This window comes from Eriocheir sinensis, chromosome 3, assembly GCF_024679095.1.
Source record: "Eriocheir sinensis breed Jianghai 21 chromosome 3, ASM2467909v1, whole genome shotgun sequence".
Lineage (NCBI taxonomy): Eukaryota > Metazoa > Arthropoda > Malacostraca > Decapoda > Varunidae > Eriocheir > Eriocheir sinensis.
The window spans coordinates 10,062,731-10,078,264 of NC_066511.1; the positions used below are offsets into that span (position 1 = coordinate 10,062,731).

The 15,534-nt window shown below is 45.1% G+C and overlaps 1 long non-coding RNA gene and 1 pseudogene across 2 annotated transcripts in view; one reads left to right on the top strand and one right to left on the bottom strand.

Moving 5' to 3' along the window:
- Positions 1-15,534, top strand: part of LOC127004887 (uncharacterized) — a 142,183-nt pseudogene that overhangs the window by 105,531 nt on the left and 21,118 nt on the right.
- LOC127004918 (uncharacterized) overlaps positions 1-15,534 on the bottom strand; it is a 135,876-nt gene that overhangs the window by 80,735 nt on the left and 39,607 nt on the right. For both annotated transcript variants that reach the window (XR_007758108.1, XR_007758109.1), the window contains exon 3: positions 5,636-5,750. This is a non-coding gene — a long non-coding RNA (uncharacterized LOC127004918). The remainder of the gene's footprint in view (positions 1-5,635; positions 5,751-15,534) is intronic.

Here is a 15,534-nt window from a genome sequence, read left to right on the forward strand (position 1 = left end):
AACTTCGCGTAGGTCAGGGAGGGTGAAGAGGAGAGAGGGAGAAGGAAGTGGAAAAGGAGGAGAAAAAAAGAAGGATTGTGAGGAGGATAACGAAAGCAAGCAGAGAGGAGGAAAGAGTGAGGAATTTTGAGAGGTGTGACACTCTCTCTCTCTCTCTCTCTCTCTCTCTCTCTCTCTCTCTCTCTCTCTCTCTCTCTCTCTCTCTCTCTCTCTCTCTCTCTCTCTCTCTCTCTCTCTCTCTCTCTCTCTCTCTCTCTCTCTCTCTCTCTCTCTCTCTCTCTCTCTCTCTCTCACACACACACCAGTGATCAAAAAATGACCCTTTGACTAACCTCCCTGTGTGCGTGTGACCTCAAACGACAAAAAAAGACAAAGAGAAAGGAGGAATAAAAAGTAAAAAAGAGCAACAACAGTAGTCTTTTGTCTCCTCGGTTTGCAAAATAATGGCAGCAAACTTTCTTTCATTCTTCTCCTTCCTTCCGTCTTTTCCTTCCTTCCTGCACGCCTTCTTCCTCTTCCTTGCATTGTTTATTTTTTTCTTCTATTATTTCATCCCTCCATTATTTATCTATATTTCGTGCTGCCTTACTAATTTCTTCTTTTGTTTCTTCTATTTTCTTTTCTTGTATCCCTTTCTTTCTTTTGTTCATGATCGTCCTCATAGTTCCTTCATTTTTTACTTTATTTTCCCTTTTTATGTTATTTTCTTACATTCCCCATGACAACCTTTTTTTTTCTCTCCTTCCTTCCGCCCTTCGTTTATTTTTGTTTTGCTTTTTTGCGTGTCTCTCTTCTACGGCCCCTCTTTATTTCAACTTTCTCACATACCTATACACTTTTTCTTTCTTTCCCTTTCTCTGGTGATGATAGTTACGACAAAAATAGAAGAAGATATAAATAACAAAATATACTTCTTTCTTTCTTCCTCCCTTCTACAATCCACTTTCTCTGCTCCATAAGCGCTACCCACACTCACCCGCCACTCCCTGATCCCTCTCCACTCCTCTACTCCCTTGCCCACTCCATTACGTCACAGACAAAACGAATTCTAACCAGTTTGTGGAGTTTTGACATAAATCTTCCTTTTTGGCACAGTGTAGACTTTCATGTTTGTCTGTTTGCCTCTCTGTTTGTCTGTCTGGTTGGCTGTTCGTTTTTTTCTGGCTGGCTAACTGGCTGGTTTGTCTGTTTGTCTGTCTATCTGTCTAGTTGGCTGTACGTGTTTCTGGCTGGCTTATTGGCTGGTTGTCTGTTTGTCTGTTGAGTAGGTGTCTGGATGGTTGTATCCACGCACCTACTTTAATGTCTGTTTTAGTTAGCTGTCTGTCTGTTTTCCTGTCTAGCTGTCTCTCTCCGTCTGTGTCTGTTATCTTTCTTTATTCGTCCTATCTCTCTGGCTGTCTGTAGCTGTCCGTCTGAAGTGCCTGTTTGCCATGTGTGTTTGTCTGGCTGTCTAAACTAATACCATTCATTCCCGTGAAGTGATTAGAGAAAACGATTTATTATGAAAAAAAAAGATACAGAAAGATAAGGAGACTGAAACGCATGGAGGCAAAAAGGGGCAGCGAACCGAACTATTGTGTGTGTGTGTGTGTGTGTGTGTGTGTGTGTGTGTGTGTGTGTGTGTGTGTGTGTGTGTGTGTGTGTGTGTGATCATTGGCGGTCATGGCTCGTTTGTTGGTGTCTGGGGAACGCACGTGATCGACTGACTACACCTCCGTTCAAGGTCACAAAGAATCTTCATCACCATCACCATTACCACCACCATCGCCATCAACAATAAGTCTCCGTTGCACCGTGAATACAACAGAAGACAATAGTGATCGAGAGACTTCCACTTCCACCCACGTAGACCATCACCACCACCTCCACCACCATCACCACCTCCACCACTATCATCGCCACCAAACAGGTTGTAGCATCGCGGAGGAAGAAGCATCAGTCTGATTGAGAGACACACCACCACCACCACCACCACCACCTCCTCCACCACTATTGCTGGATCACTATACCATCCCCTTCAACCATAACTATCCAACCATAACTACCATGAGAGAGAGAGAGAGAGAGAGAGAGAGAGAGAGAGAGAGAGAGAGAGAGAGAGAGAGATATGCCACCCTCATCACCACCACTAACCACCCCTTATCACTATCATCCACACCACGAACCACCTCTTACCACCACCACCACCACCGCTATTATCCATTACGAAAGCCCACTGCACCGTGAAAAAAACGATGTAATGAGAGAATGAAAAAAAGAAAATCATCACTACCTTGAACTAGAATCTCTTTAAAAATTTCCCTTTCTCTCCCTCTGTTTTCCTTGTCCTGAATATCAATGTAGCTACTCTCTCCCTCTTCCCACGCTTCCACACACTGCGATAAACTAACTAAACACGGCTTGTCTCCTCCCCGTTAATTATCTCGCTATAGTTAACACTGCGTCATCGGTACAATCCTTCCTCCTGTCTTTATACTTCTTTTAAACTCATGTATGTCTCTTTATGTACTGTTTTCCCTCGTCCCTTCCTTCTTCCTCCTGTATGTCTATGTATTGTGTTCCCTTGCTCCTTTCTTTCTCTTCCTGTATGCTTCTCTTCGTACCGTGTTTCCTTGTCCCTTCCTTCTTCCTCCTGTATGTCTATGTATTGTGTTCCGTCGTTCCTTTCTTTCTCTTCCTGTATGTCTCTCTATGTACTGTTTTCCCTCGTCCCTTCATTCCCCATCATGTATGTCTCTCTGTGTAGCGTTTTCCCTCGTCCCTTTCTTCCTCCTGTAAGTCTCTCTGTGTACTGTGTTTCCTCGTTCCTTCCCCTTCCTCGCCACGCAGGGATGAGGTACTAAAGGACTGGAGGTACTTGTGGTTTCCCTGTGACTTACCTCCTCCAAGTACACAAGACCCAGAGTACATTCATCCCCTCTTTGGTTGTTCTTTATTCTTTCTCCTTCCTTCCCGTGATATAAGCGAAGGAACAGTCAGCTTAGATAAATATGAATGAAGAAGAATGTATTTTTTACTTGACTTATATAAAACACCAACAACTGAGAATAAATGAAAACCGTCAGAGTGCAGGATAGGATTTCTCTCTATCAATCTCTCCATCTATCTATCTATCTATTTATCTATCTATCTATCTATCTATAAATTTATCTTTATATCCATGACACAACGTTCCACAGAGCTTGAAAATAATGTGCTTTTTAATGACACTGTTCTGATATCAACATTATTAGTATTGTTTTTATTCTTCTGCAGGCTTTTCTTTCTACACTTAATCAGTCTAAAGATTGCGGTTTTTATTTTTTGTATTGGTCTTACACTAAACATCTTGTAGGAACATTTCTTTGAACCATAATTTTGCCTGTCTCTCCTGTCTCGACCTGCAGCGGACTTAATATCCACCTAAGGTTTGCTATTTACACTTGCTATATGCCTGCCAATTCCTTCTGTCTTACCCTCGGAAAAACCTAATATCATCTTACTTTCAACGATTTACATTCCTTCCCTTACGTCTTCTGTGTCTGAGAATCTGAGAAGAGCAATACGATCCACCATCCCTTGTACTCCCTGACCAGCTTCTGCTCTAACTACACATCGTATCCAAACCTGAGAAAGACTTAATAATATCCCTTGCTTGCCCGCCTGTCTCCGTGCCCTGATGCTGCCCGCCCCTCCTGTCCGAGCTCCAGGAAGACTTAATATTACTCCCTGTTTTCCTGTATGCACGCTCGCCCCGCCTGCTTCGCGCCCTGCCCGCCGCTGTCAAACTAACGTAACATGTGTGACTATGAGCGTGGGGATGAAGGCGGACCAGATGACCACACCAGGCTAACGTACTGCTCAGGTGTGTGTGTCTGTGTGTGTGTATGACTGAGCACCACACACACACACACACACATATCCGGGTCTTTCCCTGTCTATGGCTCCCTATAAAGTTGTCGTTTTAATAATTTTATTCTCTTTTTTACATAGTTATGGCTGTTATATGGTTATATGGCTTTTGTTATGACTGTTATATATGTGGTGTTAATTTGGTAATTCTCTCTCTCTCTCTCTCTCTCTCTCTCTCTCTCTCTCTCTCTCTCTCTCTCTCTCTCTCTCTCTCTCTCTCTCTCTCTCTCTCTCTCTCTCTCTCTCTCTCTCTCTCTCTCTCTCTCTCTCTCTCTCTCTCTCTCTTGCCACTCCCACCTCATACCACGTAACAGGTTTTGCCAACTTGTGTGTGTGTGTGTGTGTGTGTGTGTGTGTGTGTGTGTGTGTGTGTGTGTGTGTGTGTGTCTTCTATTGGATGCCGTAACATTAGTTTTCGCAAAATACGAACAACTAAATAATCACTACAAAGTTGTAAAGACGCATCCAGCCCGCGAAATTCTGGTTGTTCTTAATTATCTTCTGTTTCGTTTACCTTTTGAGTGCGGAGAGACGCGAGCTGTGTGCATAAGCTTGTGGCTTATGGTTCTTGAAATGAATCCTGAAAATTAAATGAGCGTTTGCCTCAGCACAATACCCAGAATGGTGGATTCAATTTGTGCAAAACTTTAATTATATTTTGTTACATATTTATAGGGTTTGGAAACGGATCCACTCGAGCCAATGCACCCATGTTTGTTTCCTTACAAAGCCGCCACTGATCGCCCTCAAGTACACTTTTTCCTTCCCGTGAGTGTACGATGCAGGTAGAGTTTTTTCCTTAACCGTGTACCAGCGACGGGCCACATTTTTGCCATGATATAACCCCCCCCAAAATAGATGATGCATAAACTGATCACAAATGCGTTGATATATATTATGAAATGGTTTGTGTGAATGAAGATTTTTTTCTCATTTTTCTCGCTTAGAGGGGACTTTAGGAGCATGATCCCCGCAGCTACCGGATTAAAGTTTACAACCTAAGTAAATAACGAAAAAATAGAAACAAAAAAAAAAATAATAAGACTTTCTAAACGCCAACCCTATCAAAAAAGAAGGAAAAAGGTAAATACGCAAAGGCTGCAAGTATTTTTTTAAACCCTATAGGTAAATAAATAATAAGCTAGGAACATAAAATAGGTAATTAGGTCCCGTTAATCGCCGACTCTATCATTCAAGAAGGAAAAAAAAAGGTAAAAACACAAAGGTCAGGTTGGCGTGAGCACAAAGGCCTTGCTTAACCCATAGTGCACCTCACGCTCATTAGGTTACCTGGCGCACTTTTCCCGCGGGGTCACACCACACCCTCACTACTCCTCCCTCGCCCCCCGTGATGAGGTAACCGAGTGCATGCATAACTTGACGTGAGGGAGTTGTAGGTGTGGACAGGGGGCGGGAGGTGTGTTACAGATTTGCGGAGGGTTAATGAGGTGAGCCAAAGGTGAGAAGGTAACCCGAACAAAGGTGCCTATATGAAGTGTGAAGTGGGCATTATGTGTATGTGAAGAGGGATACTAACGTTTTCATTAAGGTAATATATAACGTGTAGGTAAGCATGAGGTATACATATGTGGTGATGCTAGTTGAAAGTGTGCCTAGAATGAGGTTGAACATAGGTATGGTAAAGTAAAAGGTAAGGGTAAATAGGGTAGATTGCTAATTACCTGAGAAAGGTTGATATGAGTTGAAGCATGTTGACTTTTCACAGTGGGTAGATATGTACCTTGCTGGTTGCGTGGATGGTGGTAGCACACACGGGGCAGGGCGGGGCCAGAAAGAGTAGAGCCAGGGCAGGGCAGGGCAGGGCAGGGTGGCCAGTGACGGGACACCACAACACGCTAAAGGTTACAGAAGGTTACGAGGGTTACGGCAACGCCCTGATACACGCGAAAGTACACAGCATACACACACGAACATGGCACATATAAATACATACACACATAAAGACACATTAACACACACACACACACACACACACACACACACACACACACACACACACACACACAAAGTCTGAGTGGAGTAGCTTCTGGGCCTCCTCCTCCCTCTCTCCCCCTCTCTCTCCCTCTCACCGCCATATATGTGTAATCACCGGCTTAAAAAAATCTGCTATGTAAACGACTCCACAAGGGTGCCATTTCCCCCAATGATTGCGTCGCTAATCCTACGAGAGTGCCGCATAAAAAGCCCTAAAACAGCCGTTCGCTAAACCGGCAGCTGTCTTCACCAGTCCAATTTGACCAGAGAAAAAAAATCACAAAATATAATAAAGCCTGATGTCGAGCTTCCCGGGATCGAGCGAGGAGAGAAAAACACTGCAGGGGAATCTCAGTGATGCCCGCCGAGTACAAATTGCGTTGGAATAGCGGACGGAGTGGGGGGGTACATAAACAAGAAAAAAAAGCTGTTTCGTTCCCAGTCGGTGGAGACCAGGTATGCGGAAAGCTGGTGTAGACGGCGAGGCAGGTGAAGTCTCAGGTTGGTACTCTCAGTCGCGTTCGTCTCTCATATCAGCTATTTCCAAAGCCCGAAAAGGAGATGAATCGTGTTCTCATGAGTGTTTTTCTCACTTTCATTATACAGAAGCTTTGTCAAACTATCACCAGGGTCATAAAACTATCCATGGAAATGCCCACAAGTCCTATGTACACCGTGTCAACTGTGTGTGCTTGGGCGCCGAAATGTTGACGAATACCGCCTTTAGTGTCCAGCGCCTCACCACACACCTTGATCAACGTTGCCAGATTGTCGTACTCAGCCACCTATGTTTGCCGATTTCCGACCCCAAAACTGCCTCCACGACCCCAGTAACTACCTTCACATATAGTTATCGTTAAAAAAGTTAATTATTGGTGTTATTTAGCAATAGTTATGGCTCAGAAACAGGTAAATACTAGGCTCTGAGTACGATAATCTGGCAACGATGACTGATCCACGTATACACACACATACACAAGGTACATGAAAATACACACGTACAAACAAACACATTAATACACCCACCTACACACACACACACACACACACACACACACACACACACACACACACACGAACGCATTTCACGTCACCAGCTGTTAGTAAAGGTGTGAAAGAAACAGGTAATGGTATATGAAAGGGGATAGGCAGCTATTTTCAACATTAATATGCACACCTACACATCCACACACAGACACCCACATCCCCCGACACACCTACACCCACCCACACTCACACACACATGAACATACTTAACGTCACCTGTTAGCAAAGGTATGAAAGTAACAGGTACTGGTATGCAAGGGGTTACTGAACTATTATCAACATAACATTTCCACGCTGCAGAATGTAAGCATACGCCACCCCCACAAAAAAATACTGGCATAGTTAACTTGCTTTCATATTCTCAATTCATATGATTTCCTTGTTAGTGGAGCCACGAAGGCGAAGCACATCAAACCTAGACAGCTCAAGAACTAAACCAATCTTCTGTGCCTTTTTAACCTCATTTTCTCTTACCTTGTTTAGCGGAAGTGTGTTGGGGAGGAGGAGAATGAAAAGGTAAAAGAGGGGAAGGGTAGATTCTCTCTCTGATTAGTGTAAAAGCCCCCTGACTTCTTTCCTTCCTTTCTTTGTTAGAGTAAAAATATTATGAAGAGAAATCTGCTAATAGAATATCGCCTCTATTTATCACGACCGTTTTCTTAGATTAGAATGTCGTTTAAATTTCCGACGATACGCGTGTGAAAAAGTGAGGCAAAAACTTTCCGGATTCATGGTTAAGAACAGACGCATCGGAGAGCTGGTTTTCTTTCCTTTCCCACGCAAATCTTCTCAGGGTCTTGTTACGTTGGTGTCTGAGTTGCGCTCTCAAAGTAAATCAACTTCAAGAACGATGAAAAAGTAAAATTACCTTGATTAACGTGTGTGTGTGTGTGTTTTTGGGTGAGTGAAAAAAATATAACGAAATATAAAAAAGAAAACATGTTGCTTTGTTTCTAGTGACCATTGACCTGAACTGCAGCACTTGTGAGGCAGACAGATCGAGAAAGACAGACAGGCATCGACAAACAGCTGATTCCTAGTCATCTTAATGAAGACTAATTGAATGTTACCAATGTCAGCCACCTCACTTGCAATGTTTCCTCAAGACCATGAAGGCGGTCAGTGGGAGTAGATCTGGGAGTAGATCATGCCTTCGTAAGCAAGACAGTAAATACGGAATACCTAAACCTAAAGCTCATTACTGCACAGAGACATCATAACCTCCTGCCTTGAGGGAGCAGGAAATTAAATATAAGTACCAATTTTCTGTCACGTAGGAGTGAGTATATACAGATCGATAAAGATGGAATTCTGTGGAAAATACTTCAGGTGAGTCTGCCTTACAGTAGCTGCCAGTTCAGGTGTTTGTTAGGACAGCGTAATAATGCCTAGTGAACCGTGAAGTTAACGGGCTGTGGATAACGAGAGGAGGAGGAAGGTTGGCGCTAACGTACCGGTAGACGCCGCGACCCCTGACTGATGGTGGGGGACTAAACGTTTCGGACCCTCCAGCGGGCACCACCTGATACCATGAAGCTCTTTTGACACCCTGACGGATATGACGTTTGCGAGTTAGTGTGAAGGGAAGCCATTTAGATGCAAGTACTCTTCTGGCATCTTCTTTTGTAATGTTTTGGGGTAAAGTGAGTTGCTGACATTTATTTGATACACCTTTGTTGTGCCTTTGGTCTGTCTCCCTTACTGTACGATAGACACGCGTGGAGAGGGGAGGGAAAGCAACAGGAAGGGGGATATAATTAAGATGAACTGCGATGAAATAATTGATACGAAGAATAGAAACAAAATAATATCATAAAAAAAACTTAGTAATTATGTGCAAAACCTTTCACAACAAAGTTAAGAATTCGGGGCTTCTTTATTTACAGCACTAGTCCTTTCTTCTCTTCTTCCTGCATGTTTTTCTTTTCCGAGGTTTATTACTACGCTGTCTTTTACGACTATCACCATAAACACAAGTTAGAGGTGAGTTTACATGGAGCTGTGTGTGTGTGTGTGTGTGTGTGTGTGTGTGTGTGTGTGTGTGTGTGTGTGTGTGTGTGTGTGTGTGTGTGTGTGTGTGTGTGTGTGTGTGTGTGTGTGTGTGTGTGTGTGTGTGTGTGTGTGTGTGTGTGACCTTTCCATTTGGCATATCGCGAGTGCATCTGCTCCTTTGTGTAACGTAACTAAGGCTGAATCGAAGCCGGTTCATTCTATGCATTATCATCTTAGTCCAGGGGAAAGTATCTGAGCGTTGAAAGATACCGATGTGAGTGAGTAGGTGAGATAGGCAAACATGTATAACGTAAACAGGAAGATAGGAAGGTAGAAAGGGTTGGAGTGAAGCAGGTAAGCTGATAGGTCAGTGGAGAGTGCTTGAGATATCTAGTGAGTGCGTGGACATGTTGGAATGTAGGAGGAGAGAAAATTTTAGAAGGTAGATACATAGATAGATAGGCAGTTATGTTAGTGGAAAGTGCTTGGAAATATCAGAATTAAGGCACGGTGGGTATTTGGACAGGTAAGTGGGATGAGCAACACACAGGTAGGGAGAAAGGTACACGTAGGCAGGTAGATAGGCAGGAAAGTAGATACGCAGGTAGGTCAGTGGAAAGTGCTTGAGATTTTGCCGGTGGGTGTGCGGGCCCGGCTGGTAAGTGGGGTGAGTATAATGCAGATAGGAAGGTAGGCAGGACGGTGGGTAGGAGGGTGGGGAAGTGTGCAGGTACGTGGGGAGATGTTAGAGGGGGGGGGGGAGTATGTGTGTGTGGGAAGGGTATATGTGGGGTGCATGTGTGTGTGTGTGTGTGTGTGTGTGTGTGAGTAGTCCCCAGCAGCATTAAGCCTTAGTGGGGACTGGTTTCTCTCACGCTGCAGGGCGCCTGATAATTTTAAACTCCCCCAGTAATACACTCAAAACTGTATCGAGTGTCTTGGGTAACAGTATTCTTCTCCTTAATATTCCGTCTTTGCTGTGTTTCGTAATCAGAACAGCTTTATCTTTTGTTCTAAGCTTGGATTTTTTTTTGTGTGTGTGTGTGTCGTCTTTTCTATGTAACATTTTGCATCACGATATTTATGATTTCCCGGCCCTTGTTTTGTGTGTACGAGTATAACAAAATCGACTCCGGCTCAGATAGTTATAAGACACCGTCATATCCTTATCTGTGGGGCGTTGGTTGGTTGTGAAGTCCATTAAGCTAAGTAATGTTGAAGGATAAGGAGAGTACATACATACCTAACTTATTTTTGGCCCCATGTATTAACGCATCGACGAAATATGTAAACCGTCGAATGCGAAGGCTCCTAAGAAATATCCTATGCATTCTGGCAGCAAAAACCTTTCACCTAAGTCAATATACCTCAGCACAGCACAGCACGGCACAGCACTCCCTCGCCTGCCGCCGCGCCGTGCCAACATACATCCGAGTGGGTAGAAAGTGTTGGCGATGGGTCGGGGCGGAGATGACCTAGTTTGGGCGTGACCTGCGCCACCCACACTGACCTTGACTTTCTCCTCGCTTCTTCTCCCTCCCTATACGCACTCACGGGGGAATCCATTGCCACGTCTTATACGTCTTGCCTCTCCACTACCAATACTCTCCCTTCACCTTTGCAAGCCGTCCCTCCCTCACTCTCTTCTCTCTTATTTTCTTCCTCTCTTTCTCTGTTCGTTCCTTCCTACACCTTCCTTCCTAGCATCTGTCACTCCTTCCTTTCTCTTTTCGTTCCTTCCTACTTTCTTCCTTTCTGTCATCTGTCCTTTTCTTCTTTTTCAAGCTTCCTCTTTTCCTTACAACCTCCTATCGACTGTCTTTCTCTCCTTCCTCTCTTTCATCTGTTCTTCTTTCTTTCCTACCTTCCTTCCTTCCTTCCTTCCTTTCTTCCTTCCTTCCTTCCTTCCTTCCTTCCTTCCTTCCTTCCTTCCTTCCTTCCTTCCTTCCTTCCTTCCTTCCTTCCTTCCTTCCTTCCTTTCTTCCTTCCTTCCTTCCTTTCTTCCCGCCTTCCTTCCTTCCTTCCTTCCTTCCTTCCTTCCTTTTTCCTTCCTTCCTTCCTTCCTTCCTTCCTTATTTCCGTTCCATTCGATATCGCAACCTTCGTGTTTACTCTCTTACTTTAGGTCAACCAGACTCTGAAATCGATCATCTCTTCGCTTCTCTCATCTTTCTGAAGGAAGGTGCAGCAGTGTGGAGGGAGCGGAGAGTAACGAGTGCAAAGTGGAGATAGGAAAGAGGAAGGAGAGGAGATAAGTGGGTTGAGGTGTTTTTTTTAGGCGCAGTGAGGAGTGGATAGAGTGGAGGGAGGTAAGAAAAGGTGGAGCACTGAAGCAGAGGAGAGAGAATACAGTATGGAGAGTGGAGTGATATCTAAGAAGGTGGAGGGAGATAAAAGAGTCTGAGATGGAGGCAGAGGAGACTAAAAAAGTGCAGGATGGAAAGGAAACGGGAACAGCAAAGAGTGAATGGGGGTAAAATGGAGAGACAGAAGAGAGGGAGGTGGATGGCGGAGAGTGGATGGGATGGGGGTGGAGAGTGGCAAGGGTCAAGCCGATGCTCCAGGGAAGTGTAAGCTTTGCCAAACCACACCATCGACCTGAATGATGCTGTGCTGTGCTGAGTAACCTGGTGAGTCCTGCGTGTGGCTCAGACGAGAACAGCATCACAGCACACGCAGGGAGAGGAGAGGAGGGGCAAAGAGGAAGGAGGTGAGAAGGTGGTACTGCTGGAGGCTGAGGAGGAGAATGGTGAGCCGTGCAGTGAAAAGGATGCGGAGGGAAGAAAGGGTGTATAGGTGGAAGAAGGTATTGAAGGGAGGGTGTTGCGAGCCGAAGGAATGTTTATTTTTGAAAGGCAAGAATGAGTGAGGGGAATCATGGGGTGTCCGTGACGAAGGGAGGAATGTTACGGTCTTGGAAGAGGAGGGGAGGTATATGTTGTGGAATGATAGGGGAGGGGAAGGAGAGGCTCATCTTTGTGTGTGTGTGTGTGTGTGTGTGTGTGTGTGTGTGTGTGTGTGTGTGTGTGTGTGTGTGTGTGTGTGTGTGTGTGTGTGTGTGTCCATTCGACGCCCAATCCTGGAACCGTTGTGGAGGGAGAAATCTGTTCCACACTCAAGACCTCCAGTCGGGGTCGTGTTCCCCTGCGGGGCTGACTGATGGTTCTTTGTGAGTCGAGGACGGGTGAAGGGCCGGTGGTGAGCGCAATGCTGTGAAGGATGAAGGGTGGAAATTTAGGCAGTTCACTTGTGCTAATATCAGGTGACACCGACCTTACCAACAGGTAGATTTCTAAAAGCGTTACAAGTAACACTGTAAAGGTGCTAAACGTACGGTGGGTGGTGTTATATGTTGAGCACCAAGGCAACCAGTTCAAAGGTGATATTTGACTTTAGCTAATATTGCTGCTACAATCAAAGGACCGATCAACTTTTCTTTTTAATCGACTTCTTGGTGCTAGAACATCATAACAAGCCTCGGCCTCTGAAGCTTCACCACCAAGCTGATGAAACGAAAAGCAGTACAGCTAAGGGAACCAAACTCCTGAAGTGTGTCTGGCACTGCATTTCGTGTACTCGAAGTAATCAATATAAAAAAGAGGGCAATGAAAAATATGGACAAATTTCCGCAAAATGTATGCAAGCCTACATAAAATCTGTGAGGCGGAGGTTTTATGTGGATCATTTCCTGCTGCCTTGCTTTCCCCTGTGGCGAGGGGACTGCTGCCGCCAACAAATCACTCGCCAGTTGAGGCTCCGTCCAGCACCGAGCCAGGGACGCCTCGCCGCGGAGCCCAACGAGGGTTAGGGGACGTGAGATCGATGGGAACAGCTCTTCTTCGCCCCATTAGTGTCACTGAGACCGGGTGTCATTTTGAAAATAATATAAAAAAAAGGATGACAGACGGTACGCTACGTTCAACCTGTGCATTATAATTCCCTCGTATAAGTGGTGGATGAGTGGAATAATAGTGGTGGATGAGTGGAACAGAGTGGTGGATGAGTGGAACAAGAGTGGTGGATGAGTGGGACAGGCTTGGCAGTCATGTCGTGGGTGCCAACACCATAGATACATTCAAGATGAGGTTGGATAAATTCATGGATAGTGAAGTTAGGTGGGGTTAGGCTTACAGGAGCTGCCTTGTGTAGGCCAACCGGCCTCTTGCAGACTCCTTACATTCTTATGTTCTTATGTTCTTCTTTAGTTAGAACGATTCACTGAATCTTCATAAATCTGTGTCTATATTATTTTGACGCCCGACGGCGCTTAGCTCTATATACCCATTAAAAATCATCTCCTATCAGTCATCATCGGTCACTCACCGATCATCAATCACCCATCGGCCTGGAACCTTTGTCGGAGTGCCGCACAAAAAAGGAACGCCCTCCACGCCAGGTGAAGGGAGTTCCGTGCCATGGGTTCAGTTTCCCAGCGCTCCACGTCCGGTTTTATAGAATGTGACGGTGGTGGTGGAGAACACGTTCGTTGACAGTACTTGCCAAATTCCTTTTCCTTGCTTCCTTTTCATTTTTAGTTCTCGTTCAGGATCCTGTTTTGCTTATTTTTTTCTTTCCTTTATTAGTCGTGCTATCTCTCTTTATCTATCTCTCGCTATCTATTTATCACTCTTTTATGTTTTGCCCTCGATATGTCTTCTCCTTTGCCGTAAAAAAATATACATCAACTCTCACGCCGTTGATTAACACTAGCGGCAGCAGGATGGCCTTGTGGACAGCAGCCCCGTGTGCCACTGACCGCCGCGTGGCCGGCAACAACCCACAAAGGCAGGCACTTACGACACACTCATTAACGCAGCCGCAGCCGTACGGGGGAGACGTTCAGGCCCGCGACGCGACACGTGTAAAGGGAATTAAGGCGACTCAAGACGGCGTGAATGTGGCAAAGGGACGCGACGGACCGGGACGCGCCTGCCATCACGCCGCCACCACCGCCGCCGCCACCCCGCGTCTGGTGGTGGTGGTAATGTGTGTGTGTGTGTGTGTGTGTGTACGTGTGTGTGTGTGTGTGTGTGTGTGTGTGTGTGTGTGTGTGTGTGTGTAGCATTGTTCCGTCTCCTCGCCTTCCCCAAACCAACATCCTCCTTCACTCAATTTCCTCCCCATTCCTCACCTCCCATCTTAGTACATGGCACAACACCCTTTACCCCCCACCGCCCCCCTCTCCCCGAAAGCTTCAGCCCTCCCCTCCTCCACGCACTTTCCTTTCTTTTTCATCACCACCTCGCTCACCCCTCTCCCTACCTCCCACCTTAGCACAGCATCACCCCCTACATTACCCCTCCCCCCCTCCCTGAATGCCTCCAACCCCCACTTTTCCACACACACACACACACACACACACACACACACACACGCTTTCCTTCCCTCTTCACCAACCTCGCTCGTCTTCCACATCCGCCTACGTTGTTGCAAAAGGCTTGGGCTGGTCCATATGCACACCTGTCATATTACTTAACTCGACCGTGTGGTTAGAGGTGGAGCACTAAGCACTCTGATATATGTCATAGAGGGAAGATAAGGAGAAAGGAGGAATCACTTTAAAACTCGCAACACGTCGAGGATATCAAGCGTTTTCGCCTTGAATGCAATGTACGGCAGATGCCCATGATGATGATACAGGAGGAAGAGCCCGGGTGTCGTGGGAGTGTGCGTTGCTCATGTGGGCCAATGATCGACATCTTCAGGGACGCGAGCCCGCCCATACGCGATGCCTCTTCTTTGTGTTGCAAGAAACCCGTATAACTCTCAGGTGAGGCTGCGATCGAATCTTTACGTATGGTCGCTGTCAACTTTAAATATGATAATGCCGTCACACTGTTTATCTAAGGTTGCTGTCAAAGCGAATCAGGCAAACAGCGATGAATCTATTAAATTGAGCTTAATCTCATGTTGCTGCTGCCTGCCATGGTTTGCGGGGCGTCGTGTGCGCACAATATACACAAAAAGATTACCTATAGTGACAATCATGCTGATGACGATAATAATAATAATGATAATAATAATAATAATAATAATAATAATAATAATAATAATAATAATAATAATAATAATAATAATAATAATAATAATAATAATAATAATAATAATAATAATAATAATAATAATAATAATAATAATAATAATAATAATGACAAAATAACAAGGGAAATCAGAATGCCATCACCAGCGGCAGCACCATCACACAACAACAACAACAACAACAACAACAACAACAACAACAACAACAACAACAACAACAACAACAACAACAACAGCAACAACAACAGCAACAGCGAAGCCTGGCAATAACAATCTTAAAAATAATCTAAGACTGTAGGCGCAGGCAGGCAGCGAGACAGACAGACCTACGCATACTTACACAAATATATCACAGTTGGTGCACAGATCGATTCAAGGTCTCGGTGAATTTATCGTCTGATGCACTGGCTTGGATTTGTTTACTACTCGTGTTGTCGTACCTCGAGACCTTGCCGATGCCTTCTTGGACTCCTTCTTCCTATATCCAGGCATGACCCTTTTTTCTCGCTCTGGGTGTTTCGACTTGAACCGAAGATCTGCTGCTAGTTTATGTGCCCTGATTGAACG